The sequence below is a fragment of the Pongo abelii genome, chromosome 9, assembly GCF_028885655.2.
Source record: "Pongo abelii isolate AG06213 chromosome 9, NHGRI_mPonAbe1-v2.0_pri, whole genome shotgun sequence".
In the NCBI taxonomy this organism is placed as follows: domain Eukaryota; kingdom Metazoa; phylum Chordata; class Mammalia; order Primates; family Hominidae; genus Pongo; species Pongo abelii.
The window spans coordinates 101516630-101530237 of NC_071994.2; the positions used below are offsets into that span (position 1 = coordinate 101516630).

Genomic DNA, 13608 nt, shown 5'->3' on the forward strand with positions numbered 1-13608 from the left:
GGGATGGGGTTGGGACAAAATAATAACCAAACCTAATAAAACAATAATAACCAAACATAATAAAAATAAAATATAACAAAACTGTTTTCCTGAGAATCTTACTGTAACACTATAGAATAAGTTCAGTACCTGTTTGGGGGCATTATGAAAAGCTCCATAGTAGTACTCTTTACATCTCATTTAATTATCTGGGTTTCCATGAGGGCAGTGACCATGTCAATCTTGGGTATGCCCATGGAAAATACTTGGCAAAAAATAGACTTTCCATAAAAATGAGTTGATTCATAAATTAGTTTTTATTTGCAAAGATATGAAACCTCAGCATGTAGTTGTTTTTGAGTAGTTTGCTTCTGTAAAATGATTCCATTGATATATCACTTCACAGAGAACAGTAGTAAGAAATAAACTGATGAACTGGAAACTATTTCTTTTTTTATAAACTGGCAGAGTTATGCTTTTATATTTCTCTTTAATACCTAAAATTATGTTTACAGTGATAGATTAATATGTTTACTAACTGTAATAATTTTTCAAGAAATATTTTATTCAAAAATCTGAAAATTCATTTTATACTCATAAATTCTATCTCCACAATTTAAAATAACTAACTGGAAAGTACTGAGTGAATCATTAATTTAACTTTTCTATACAGTGTCAAAAAAGTTCTGATTTTCTTCGTAATGCATGCTCTACATAAACCGCATGTGTATTAAAATTTGGTAAAAATTTGTTTTTCTGAAAAAAAATTTGTCAAGGATATCTATAAAATGTTGTTTGATTAAAGTGAAAACCTCTAAGCTCTTATAATCAGCACCCCTGTAGAAAATAAGGACAAAGGAAAACACACACGATACACACAACACGTGGCCACACAAACACTCTCATCTACCACTTAATGGTTTACAATATCCTTTAGCAAGATTCCAGAGGCTAGAGGACTAGCTCAGAATAATTAGGGCTTCAAAGTCCTTATCTAGGTTTTTGAGACCATTCGGAGTAGATGTCCTTGTCAGATAATTCTGTCTATGACAAACTAGTCAGAGACTGGAAAAGGGCTGCCTTTAACAACAACAACAACGAAAAAGCCAACTATGCATAGTACAGCTAAATGGAAAAGCAAACAACACTTTTCAAAGTGTGTATCTGTCACAAAACGTCTTTTCTGAGACTTCTCCTAAATGCTAAGAACACAGTAGCCCTTTCACCTGACTGCTCTGCCCTGCCTGACAATTTATTGGACTACTAGCTTCATAAGGATGCTAACTGGGCACTTGCTCTGTTATTTGGATTCATTAAGAACAACTGACACTTGATTCTACAATTGACTTACTTCTTAGACTTCAATAGTTTATTTTTTCCCACATGAATATATTATAGTTTATTCAACATGTTTTCATTGACAGAAAATGTGAGGTAAAAGACCACTAAAGGCACTACCTTATTTACTGTGTTCATCAAGTTTATCTCTAGGGCAAATTATTTTACCTCCTGAGGGCACACATCTGACAACAGGCAGCACCATGTTTATGTTCCGATTTGCTAGAAACACACTGATGATTAATGATGTCTGAGTTGCCACAAAAGGCATTTCCATAGTCACTGCACTAGTAGGGTTTTCATTCTGCATGAGTTCACTTGTAAGGAAGGAGCTGTGACTCTCCATTACAGGAATTTTCAACTTGACTGATACTACCCATTTCTGTTGTGTGCATCTTCTTATGTTTGACAAGGTTTGATGAGTGGAAGAAGCCTTTCTCACAATCACTGCATCCATAGGGCCTCTCTCCTGTATGCGTTCTTTGATGTACATTGAGTACTGACTTTGTGGTGAAGGCTTTTCCACAGTCCTTGCACTCATAAGGTTTCTCTCCTGTGTGAATTCTCTGATGGGTAATGAGACTATATTTGTGTGAATAGGATTTTCCACACTCAGTACATACAAAGGGATTCTTTCCTGTATGACATCTCTCACGTTGTATGAGCCATATTTTCTGGCTGAAGGCTTTACCACAGTCATTGCATTCATAAGGTTTTTCTCCTGTGTGAGTTCGGTGATGTATAATAAGAGTGTACTTTGTGGTGAAACCTTTACCACATTAATTGCAAATGTAAGATTTCTCTCCTGTATGAGTTCACTGATGTATAATGCGAGTGTGTCTGACAGTGAAGGCTTTTCCGCATTAGCTGCATATATAAGATTTTTCTCCTGTACGGGAGCGCTGATGTACTATGAGATTGCTCTTCACGGTAAAGCCTTTTCCACATTCACTGCATATATGGGGTCTCTCTCTCCAGTATGAGTTTGCTGATGTACAACAAGGTAGCGCTTCTGGGTGAAGCCTTTCCTACATTCACTGCATATATAGGGTTTCTCCCCTGTATGAATTCGCTGATGTATAATGAGATTGATCTTCACAGTGAAACCTTTTCCACATTCATTGCACACATAAGGTTTCTCTCCACTACAAGTTCACTGATGAGCAATTAGCACTTCATTGTAAAGCCCTTTCCACACTCACTGTACATATAGGATTTCTCTTCTGTATAAGTTTGTTGATGTGCAATGAGAATACTCTTCACAGTAGAGCCTATTCTATATTCATTGGGTATACAGATTTTGTCTCCTGTATTAGTTTTCAGATGCTTAGTGAACAAGACGCTTCTGGACAATTTCTCACATTGACCACTTCCAGGATTCTCTTCTATATGAATGTTCTCATGGTAAATGAGCTGAGACTTCAGAGGAAGTTTTGCTCACATTCAATGAATGCATGGGGTTTCTCAATTTTCTGAGTCCTCTGATGCTTAAAGACCTGGAATTTAGTATGGATCCATTTTGCATTTTCAGAAAATCTAGTTTTAGTATTCGTATGTTCATGCTTATCATGTAGACGGGTTTTCTCACCTCCAATAAACTTCACAAGGTTATTTATTCCATGTCTTCTCTTCTGGTTGATTAAACTTAAAATTGATTTCAATGTTTTTTTGTACAAGTCAAATGTATTATGATTTTGCACTAGAGGAAAATGTGTCTTGCTGAGATGTACAATATTTCTAAATGCATTCTGTCCACTGCATTGCTGCATGCTCTTCAGAAATCACTGGTTTGGAGAGTGCTCTTGCAGATGACTGTCAACTTTCCTGATTCCTGGACAGTTTTTATTCTGGACTTTTATTCTGTTTTCCATGGTTCTCGTCCATGTGCCAACTTGGAGAGTGCATCTGGTTTGCTAGTTTGATAACGCCAGTGATACCAGGTGGTTATAGTTCTCCACCATCACATCCTGGTACAGGTCCTTCTGAGCAGTGTTCCAGGAGCTGCCACTCCTCCCGGCTGAATTCAACAGCCACATCCTCCAGGGTCAGTGATTCTGGGTCTTGATCATTTTCTTCTGTGCTCAGAAAATAGTGGATAACATGGACTATACATCTTTGTCTCTTCTGCATTTGCCATGAAATTTTCCTAGTCAGAAATATTAGTGTCCACGTAAAGTTGCCCCCAGAAATGATGATATCCAAGGCCAGCAACCTCCTTCTTCTTCCGTCATTGCTTCACTTGAGTTATCTTGCTTTTGGGAGACAGGACCTGAGGGCTGCGCCCAAATATCTCCAGACACTACTGGCAGTGACAAAACACGGCATCCAGGTCCGAAACCGCTTCCTATTCAGATGCACTCTTGCGCGGCCTACGGGACACTGAGCGGTGAGGATTATGGGGTGAGGTGAGGACCGGGGAGCTTGTCCGGGATCGCGAGTTCGACTGCAGGCGCCGCTCTGCGAGGTCACACGGCTGCGCCCATTGCAGAGTATCTGACAGGAGCGGCTATAATGGCTGTGGAAATCACTCTTGGACACCTCAGTGCCTTTCTGTCTTTGTTGCGAGGGACACTCAACAGCGCTGGGCTAACCACGTAAGCTTTAAGAGTCGGGTGCCCAGCTAAGGCCAACACAGCGCAGTGGCATTCTATTCAGCCGGTTGGGGGAAAAAAGATGGCGGTGCCCTTTGTTCCAATAGTATTAAAGCACATAATTTAATTTGTATCTGGGTGACCCACAGCCATCTATACTGTCAGTGACTTACATGCAACTGAAACGTATCTGCAGTTTTATATATTGGTATGCTTAAAAATATATGTTGTTTTGCTTAAAAACAAGATAGTTCTTGTTAGAGTTATTGCACTTAAGTTGTTATCAATACCCTATAAAATGTGTGATATAAAACATAGGCACTTAGATATTGCTTTAGAAATAGAGTTTTATATCACTGAGAACACATTTTGGAAACTTTGCTATGAGACTCTTTCAAGTAAATATCCATATACTGAAGATTCCTTAATTTGACTTAGTGTGACAAAAAGCAATGGCAATATAATATTCTAAAATGACTTTGGAATCAAGAAAAATCAAAGTTGAGATAGAGTAATACCTCACAAAATAATCAAAAGAGAAATAAAAATATAGGATAACAGATAGTATCTGGAAGAAGATGCCATCAAATAAATCATCTTTGCTGTAATATTACAAATGTACTAGGTAATAACATATAAAAACATATCACTTTTTTTTTTTTTTTTTTTGCTAAGGAGTAGGATTTTAACTGAAGTGCAGGAAATGAAAAGAAAAATAACTGATAAAAGTCATGAAAGATTGATTGTCATAGAAAAGTAAGTATGGTTTTCTTGAACGTTACCAAATAAGAAGAGTATTATCATTATGCTGTTGTAACATGATATCCAGACGGCCTGCAAGACAGCCCTGTGCAAGAGAGCAGACGATCAGAAATAGGAGACAGCTATTGAAATATTGAACCAGAATGTGATCCCAAGACTGAAGCATTAGGAATACATTGCTGAAATCTGAGACTTTGAAATAATCAAGTAAAGGAGATTAAAACAAAGGGGTGTTAGCACAGAAAGAGAAGAAATTGAAGAGTGAAATAAAGAGTTGGAGGAAATGTGAGAGAGTAGTTATCCACAGGTATAGCTGTTGAAATATTGGGGTTGTTTGCAGGTGTGTTTCTTTCTTTCTTTTTTTTTTTTGATATGGAGTTTTTGCTCTTGTTGCCCAGGCTGGAGTACAATGGCATGATCTCAGCTCGCTGCAAACTCCACCTCCTGGGTTCAAGCCATTCTTCTGCCTCGGCCTCCCAAGTAGCTGGCACTACAGGCATGCGCCACCATGCCCGGCTAATTTTTGTATATTTTTTAGTAGAGACGGGGTTTCACAATGTTGGTCAGGCTGGTCTCGAACTCCTGACCTCAGGTGATCCACCTGTCTCGGCCTCCCAAAGTGCTGGGATTACAGGTGTGAGCCATGGTGCCCAGCCGCAGGTGTGTTTCTAGGGGACCAATTTTAATGAAAAAGAGGTTATTAACTCTGATATGGATTAAATCAATGAATCAGTAAGACTTATTTTTCTCATTGTAAAGCAGAGGTTGTATTACATACCTTGCTGAGTTTTGTGAAAATTAGAATTTATTTATAGCTCCTCAATATTGATAGCTATTGTTAAGCGTATGACTTCATTGATCAAAATATTCACCAAAAATGTTCATAAATAGCTACCATCCATCAGATACTCCGTTAGTGCTAGGGGTTTGAAGATAAGTAAAATGAAGGCCTACCTCTCACAGGGTCCTAGTCCAGCAGGGAGAGACAGATAAAAAGGGTGAATTGAAGAAATAATAATATGCAACAAAATATTATTACATAGGGTCAATACTAGAAGTCCGTATTTGGTGCTATAAAGGTACAAAACAGGAAGTAGTCAACTTTACATTGGGCAATAGAGCTCTGAAATTAACCTTCAATGCAGTCTTACAAAGTTAATTGTAATGGAGAGGGGCTTTTTACAGTAGGCTGTGTGCAAAAAAAACCTATAAGCTTAGAGGCATGCAATGGCCTCATAAATTTGGGAACTATAATCAGCATGATGAAGACGAAGAATGGATGTGACTGAGTAAAGCAAAAGATAAGAAAATAATGTAGAGCTAGGGGTCATATTATTCAGGTTTTTGTGTGATATATTAAATAGGGCTGCATTTAAAACTAACCATGGTTAGTAGTATGAACTAAGTGAGGATAGAGAAGTAGACATGAATATACAGCAACTCCACTTTCCTAAGACTGCAAGAGTTGCTTTATTCCCCTCATTAGGGCACTTCCATCCAAATCACACAGAATTTGTTGTGGCAGAAGTGACATTATGTGACATTTGCTGTCTCTCTGGATAGGTTTAACTAAATTCACACATACCCTCTGACTTTGTATCACATGCACCATGAGGGCTTCCTTAAAATGACTCAATTAAACGTGAACCTACGTTTCCTGAGCAAAGATAGCTTTCAAAGGGACACGTCAATGTAATTAACCACTATAAACCTAACTTTAAACATCTAGGTAGTAAATATACAATGCTTGACTATGGCAATATGCTTTGGCCCTATTTGGACATTTTCTTAAGAGTTAAGGATGTAGATAAAACTCAAAAGATAAAACTTGAAAATAAAGTGAGATCTAAAACTGAGAGTGAAAATTTGCTGAAAAATTATAGGATATATAAACTATGGAAATAATTTAGATACATTTTTAAACTGGAAATATAAGACGTTTCTATAAGTAGGTGTTTTGTTAATCTTAAAAGGATTCTAATTACTCATGTCTTCAAAACTTATTCATTATGCACCTATCACTAAGTGCCAGATGTTGAGTGATGCTGATTTGACAAAACATGAGCCTGCTCCTGCCTTAGACCCTCTACTTAAAATGCACTTGTTTCACGTAACTACATTTGTAAATCTCTTCAGATCTCTCTCTTAGGTCACCTTCTCAGAGAGACTTTTCCTGACTGCTTACAGTAACAATGACCACTGTACATACTCAGCCCCATCACTCTTCATTCCTCTTACCCTGCTTTGTTTTCCTTCATAGTAATCATCTGGCATTCTATATATTTAGTCGTTTGTTTTTATTATGTCTTTCCTCCCTGGAATTCACAGTGTGGATGTTGTTTTCACACTGTTCTTTCTTTCCTTTCATATAGCTAAAAGGAAGACATTGGCTCTCTCCTTTCTGAGACTAGTCATTTCCTCTGGATCTTGGATCCCATTTTCTTTCAGACTGAGGTCCCTCCCAAGAACAGGTGGTCAAGGGGCAAAAGGAGAGGCAAGGAATTAAAGTAACTAAAGAGTGATTAAATATGTTGAGTCTAAAAAAAGATTAGGATCCACACAGTTATAATGGAGGGAGAATCAGATATAAATAATTGAAGTAAAATATTTTTGTGAGATCTCCGTGAACTAAAGTATAAGCAGAAATGTGACACTTTCTTACATTCCCATTGTAATTTTCTTATTTTGTCTAAAAGATAAAATATTTTTGTTTTGTTTTTATTTTGAATAATGCTTTTCTTTACCATGTTGCTATCATGGAAGTGTAAGATGAAACTCTCTACCTACTCCAGACTGAACTTTCAGAGAATTTTTTTTTTTTTTTTTTTTTGCGATGGAGTCTCTGTCACCCAGGCTGGAGTGCAGTGGCACGACCTTGGCCCACTGCAGCCTCTGCCCCACCAGGTTCAAGCAATTCTCCTGCCTCAGCCTCTGTCTTTTTCTATTACTAATTAAATCAACACTCAATTCCCTTATTGTTTCTGAAGATTTCAAGAGAAGCCTGATATGGGGCACAAAAGTACAAGACATTTGGTTAGTGACTCCTAGATGATTGTTGTATTAGTTTAAAATAAAACAACTGATATGGAGGGTGGGCATGCTGGTGTTAACTGAGTTATCTCATGAGTGTCCTCAGCCAATTTCAACCCATCTCAAGATATATTTGATCATGAAATGTGTTGAGAAATCATCCTAAATGCTTTATGTATAATGTGTTGATGCCTTAAAGTATAAGGAGAATGGGGAAAATGTCAATTGGATTTGAAAAAAAACCAGGTTCCTGGACACCATTACTGCCTTAAGAGTTTTGTACTTAGCAAGCCTATGTCCTCTGTTCTGTTTTGTCAAATCAATATATCAAGGAGTTATGTTGAATTCCAATGGAGCAACTACTGGAGTTGGCTCACTACTTTTGCAAGTAGACTATTAAATTATTATCAGTCTAACTAGCTGCCTGGCCATGGAAGGTCCTACAAATATTCCCTGCAGGAGAAGGGTTGGATATAGTTTTCACCTCTGAAGATGAACCTAGACTTACCTCTCTGTCAATGTAGTAGACAATTTTTTAATCTCTGTAGGAGCAATTGTCTTTCTTCCTTCTAATTTCTGTTAAAGGTGGGTTATTTTCCTTTACAACTAAATGGAACAAAATATTTCTGGAATACTGAAATCCTCTGCCAGATCAGTTCTGCCTTTTCTGTCCCTTGTTGGAAAAAAATGCATCTTCTCTTCAGTAGACAGCTTTCCTCCTCTAATTTCTCTCATAGGTAAGCACAAACTTTAGGATATTTTATATCATTACCTTTTACTTCCCTTTTTTACTTAATGGAAATCTCATTTGACTCAACCTCACATACTGCTTTATCCCACTAAAAGGATATTGAGCATTTAACACATAATGTTGGCATCACTGAGCTCCTTAGGGCTCTATATTGGTAGATTTCAGTTATTTATTGCTGTACAACAACTGTCCCAAACTTACTGCTATAAACAATAATAATCATTAAATTGCTAAGAAATATGCAGTTCAGGCAGAGCTCAGTGAATGCATCATACCTCCTGCTCAAAATAGTGTCATAAGAGGTAGTTGGAGATTGGGGGTTGGAGTTGATCTCAAGCCTTGCTCAGGTTCTGAAGGTCAAGATTGATTATCAGCTGGGACCTCACCTGGGGCCATCAGCCAGAACATATATACACAGTCTCTCCTAACAGCATGGTGGCTAGGCTCAAAGGACAAACATCTGAAGATACAGTAAATGGAAGCTGCCAGTTTCTTAAAGCCTAGACCCAGAAAATGGCAGTGTATCACGTGTTTCCCACTGGGCCAATAATTGTAGAGCCCAGCTTCCGGGGGAGAGGGAGGAGGAATGACAGAAAATATTGAGTCCATGTGTTATAACTGGTGAAGTACTTATTCTAGTAACTTATTATTTATATTCCTCTTACATACTAAATACACTAATCCAATGACAATACACTAGTCCTCTTTATTCAGCCATGGTTTCACTTTCTAAGGTATCATTTATCCATGGTCCACTGTGGTTAGAATATAAGTGAGTATAGTATTATAAGATATTTTCAGAGAGAGAGATAGAGGGAGAGAGAGAAACCACATTCACATGACTTTGATTACAATTTATTATTATAGTTGTTCTTTTTTATTGTTTTGTTGTTTTTTAGTTATTTAGTTATTTATTCAGTTTTTTAGTTATTTATTTATTTAGTCTTTTTAATTGTTTTTTAGTTATTGTTAATCTCATACTGTGCCTAATTTATAAATTACATTTTATTATAGGTACACATATCTAGAAATAAACATAATATGCACAGTGTTTGGTAACATCTGTGGTTTCAAGTATCCACTAGGGGCTTGGAATGTATCTCTCATGGATAAGGGAAGACTACTGTATTCCCCCAAAGTCTCATTCTTTTAAAGTACTTGTCTCAGGGTTGAGTTTCAGAATTTTGTCATTTTTATCAAGTCCAGATATAAATAAGACTCCTTCGGTGTGTTCTCTGGTATAACTGCTCAAAAACACTTTCTCTTGACACTATGACCCCAGGATTAAAGAGACAAGTTATCTGCTCCCTACATACCCATTATACACTGACATTCAAAAGGACAGAAACCAGAGGCATCAAGCATTCCCTGACCCATTGAAGTTCTGAAGTGAGTAATACACATACATATTTCCAATTTCTTGACTCAGGACCTGTGAATGATTCTTTCTTACTTCTGCTTTTTACATTATTGGTTCTACTCTTTGAATCATCCTATTATTTAATAAAACTACGAAGAAGTTGCCTTTTCAATCTACTCATAAGAAATTTGGCATCCAAAGGTCTCTTTTCACTTTGTACTGTCTCTGTCTCTTTTAATCCAAGCAGATCATGCTTCTATCAGTACAGTTTTCTTTAAAAAGAAAGCTTGTGGGTCCTTTATGAATCTTCACTGCATTAGGAAAAAAGATAACAACCATAGATCTCTGCAAGACAGGACTTCCTCAACACCACACTCGCTGTGAAGCTGTAGCTGAAAACCCTTAAGATTCTAAGAAGCCCTATTGTTTAAGGAGAATATCTGTGAGGCATGCTCCTAAGCTTTTTAGAGGACCTTTTATGTGTAAGGTCTATGAGGCACAGCCTTCGATCTTTCTGAAGCCTTAACAAAGAGTTTCACAGTCCTGCCCTTGGCTTCATCTTTAGATCATGTTTTCCTAAAAGTGCATGGGCTTGATCTCTGCTCTGAGATCTTTTCTTATTTTGAGAATTTCCTGCTGGCTGTAGAGGCTGGGAATAACAATGAGTTTTATTTTCAAACTCAGCAAGTCTTTGGCTCTTTATACTTAACCATTCTGTTTTTAGCTTCTATCTATCCTATAGTATTTTATCATAGGCAACTGGAAGACTAGAAACAGCAAGATGGCACTTTTAATATTCTAACTGGTAATCTCCACTAGATCATCAGGTTCATTAATTCTTCTTCCTACTTTCCACATTACTGGAGCTGACACTATTAGCAAACTTTCTGCCACTACATTAAAAGTGTCCATTTTACTCTAGTTTGCAACAATATTCCCCTAGTTTCTTTGACCACTTAATCACAACCTGCTTGAGGTTCTTTAAGCCTCTGAGAAACCTTTAAGTTTTTATTAAAAGTCTCCCAAATGCCCTTTCAGTTTCCATGTGTAACTTGATGTCAAACTCAGTGTCTCATGTTTTAGGTTGTTGTTATGGCGACATCCTGGTTCCAATTTCCAAAATCTGTTTGAGTTACCTAATACTACATAAAACCACCCCAGAATTAATGCCTCTAAAACAGCCATTTATTATACTCATAGATTCTATAGGTCAGGAGTTGGAAAGGGCACATTAGAGGTAACATTTCTCATCCCATGATATCTGGGGACTCAGCTGGGAGTATTGAAGGTGTGAAGGGACTCCATGGCTGGGACTATAACCATCTGAAGCAGTACTTTCCAGTAAAACTTTCTATGATGACAGAAATATCCTATATCTACATGGCCCAATTTAGTAGCCCTAGCTATATATGGCTATTGGACATGTGATTAGCACCACATTACTTTATTTTCAATTCAGTTTAAATTTAAATAGTCATATGTGCCTAGTGGCTACTATCTTGGGCATCACACGACTGATGGCTTGTGTGCTAGTGCATTTGGAAGTTGATTCTGGCTGTCCTCCAGTTTCTAACCTATAGGTGACCGCACTTTGTGTTCTCTCTCCTTCTTCATAGCACATTGATAAGGTTCAAGAGCAAGCATCTCAAAAGGATCAGAGAAGGTTATATCACCTTTATCACTCAACCTCAGAAATCAGACAACACCACGTCTTACTTAATCACAGACTCATTCAAATTCACAAGTAGGAAACATAGATCCCACTTTAACAGCATGTTTTACATAGAGCATTTGGCATGGGAGATCTTGTTGAGATCATCTTGGAAAATACATCTGCCATACCACACATCCTAGTAAAAGGGGAGGGTGTGTATGGCTTATCTTTACCATTCTACTTTCCTAGATTGTAATTTTTATTCCTTAAACCATGTAGCTAATTCATATAGGCTAGATTAGTTTGTCAATTTGGGGATTCCTAGTAGACTTGAAAGTTATTAATGCAGCAGAAGTAAAATAAACCTCTTTTCATTAAAGTGAGCAGGTGTGTGTTTATCTTGGGCAAAAGAAATGTTTCAACAATTTAGAGCAAAGGGAAAAAATAGATCATAGGGCATACAGGCTTCCCCAGAGGCCTACATTCCTCTCATAACTGTGCTCCTGATCAATGTTCATAATCATGTGGGACAGAAATCAGGAGAGCACCTGTATCTCTTCACAGGATACTTTCTCTCTTACCAACCAAGAGATCATGTTGTTAATATGTTACATTTTTTAAAAAATCATTTTTTCTTCATATCACTGGAAAAATAAACCAGGTCCTGGATATTGAAATGTTCACAGTACCGAAGGGTCTAATAAATCATAACATAAGGGTTTAGAAGCAATAGGAAATCTTCTGAGAGGATGATCAGGCCATGGCCTACCACCATATTACATAAAAAATGCATTATATTGTAACCTGATGATACTTACCGGGCACATAAGAATCAAAATAACTCCTTGCCTATGAATCCTTTTTAACAATGTAAGGCATGTTTTTTACTCTTTCTTCTATGCTGTATGGTAATTACAGAGCACTTGGTTCATATTCAATATTTGGTTGTAACATACACATATTCTACTATATGACACATTTATAATTTTTTATCTGACTTCCTATTTGACAGTGAAATCATAAGAAAAAGGGATGGCATCATATTTAATGTAAATCCCCAGAATCCCCAACGTGCCACATATAGAGTAGAGGCACAATAAATCTGAAATGATCTGGTTGTATTAATGAATAAGCAAGTATATTGCGAACTTAATGTCTATAGCAGAATGAAAGACACTGTTAATAGTTGCTCTCAAATTATTTGTTCCTGATATATAGTAATACACATTTACTTGAATTGAATTATCAGGGAATGCCTTTAGAAAGCTCCTTTAAAAGTTACGAAAACATCTTAAAACAATGACCAGGACATTAGATAAAAATATTTATACGAGGGGCTTTTACCTGGGGCTATAAAAATCCTGCAAATAAGCATTTTTTTCACATATAAAATTATCAAGCAGACCATGGTTAAATTAATTAGGCTTTACCTATCAGGGAGGCTTATAACATAATGTTTTATAAACGTGAGGAAATAGGCATGTATTTATTATATATACAGCTATATAAATACAACTATATAAAATGGTGGTGGTATTTTTAGTAATAAAATACTTGGTAGAGATAAATATAGCAAAATAAATTATTGATGATACACGTTTTTAGTTATTTTTAAATTTTCTCTTAACTGAAATTGGCTATGCTAGAGAATCAACAATATTGTATTAATTGCAATATTGCAAAAATTTTCAGCTTTCAGAATTTGAATTCTTCTTTTCCTATTTTTTTTAAAGCTCAAAGTAAGTAACGTAACATCCTAAAATCTCTTATTTAAACTGCACAATTTGATTAAGTTAACCCCAGATTCCCCCAGTACTGGGAGTTCTCTATAGTTTTAAGTTAAATATTTTACTATGATGCATATTGATTTTAAGCCATTTCAATAACTTCTAAATATCATACAGAAAATAAGCTAGTAAATGTGAAAATAAAGCACAATTATTTTAAAAATACACCTTTATAAGTCATAGCATTGTATATTCAAATGTCTCTAGGGACTAAATACCAGTGAGTGGGAGAGTGTAATTAACAGAATGAGTGAAGTAAATATCTCAATTCAAATTTATTTAAAATGTTTTGAGAAAACAAGACATATTTGGTAGTAGATTTTTGTCCTGTAGGTTACCGGTTTATGTTTCCTTAC

The 13608-nt window shown here is 36.5% G+C and overlaps 1 pseudogene; it reads right to left on the minus strand.

The window, feature by feature from the left end:
* Positions 1 to 1631: 1631 nt before the first annotated feature.
* On the minus strand, positions 1632 to 3447 carry LOC100451382 (zinc finger protein 614-like; annotated as a pseudogene).
* Between the last annotated feature and the right edge of the window lie 10161 nt (positions 3448 to 13608).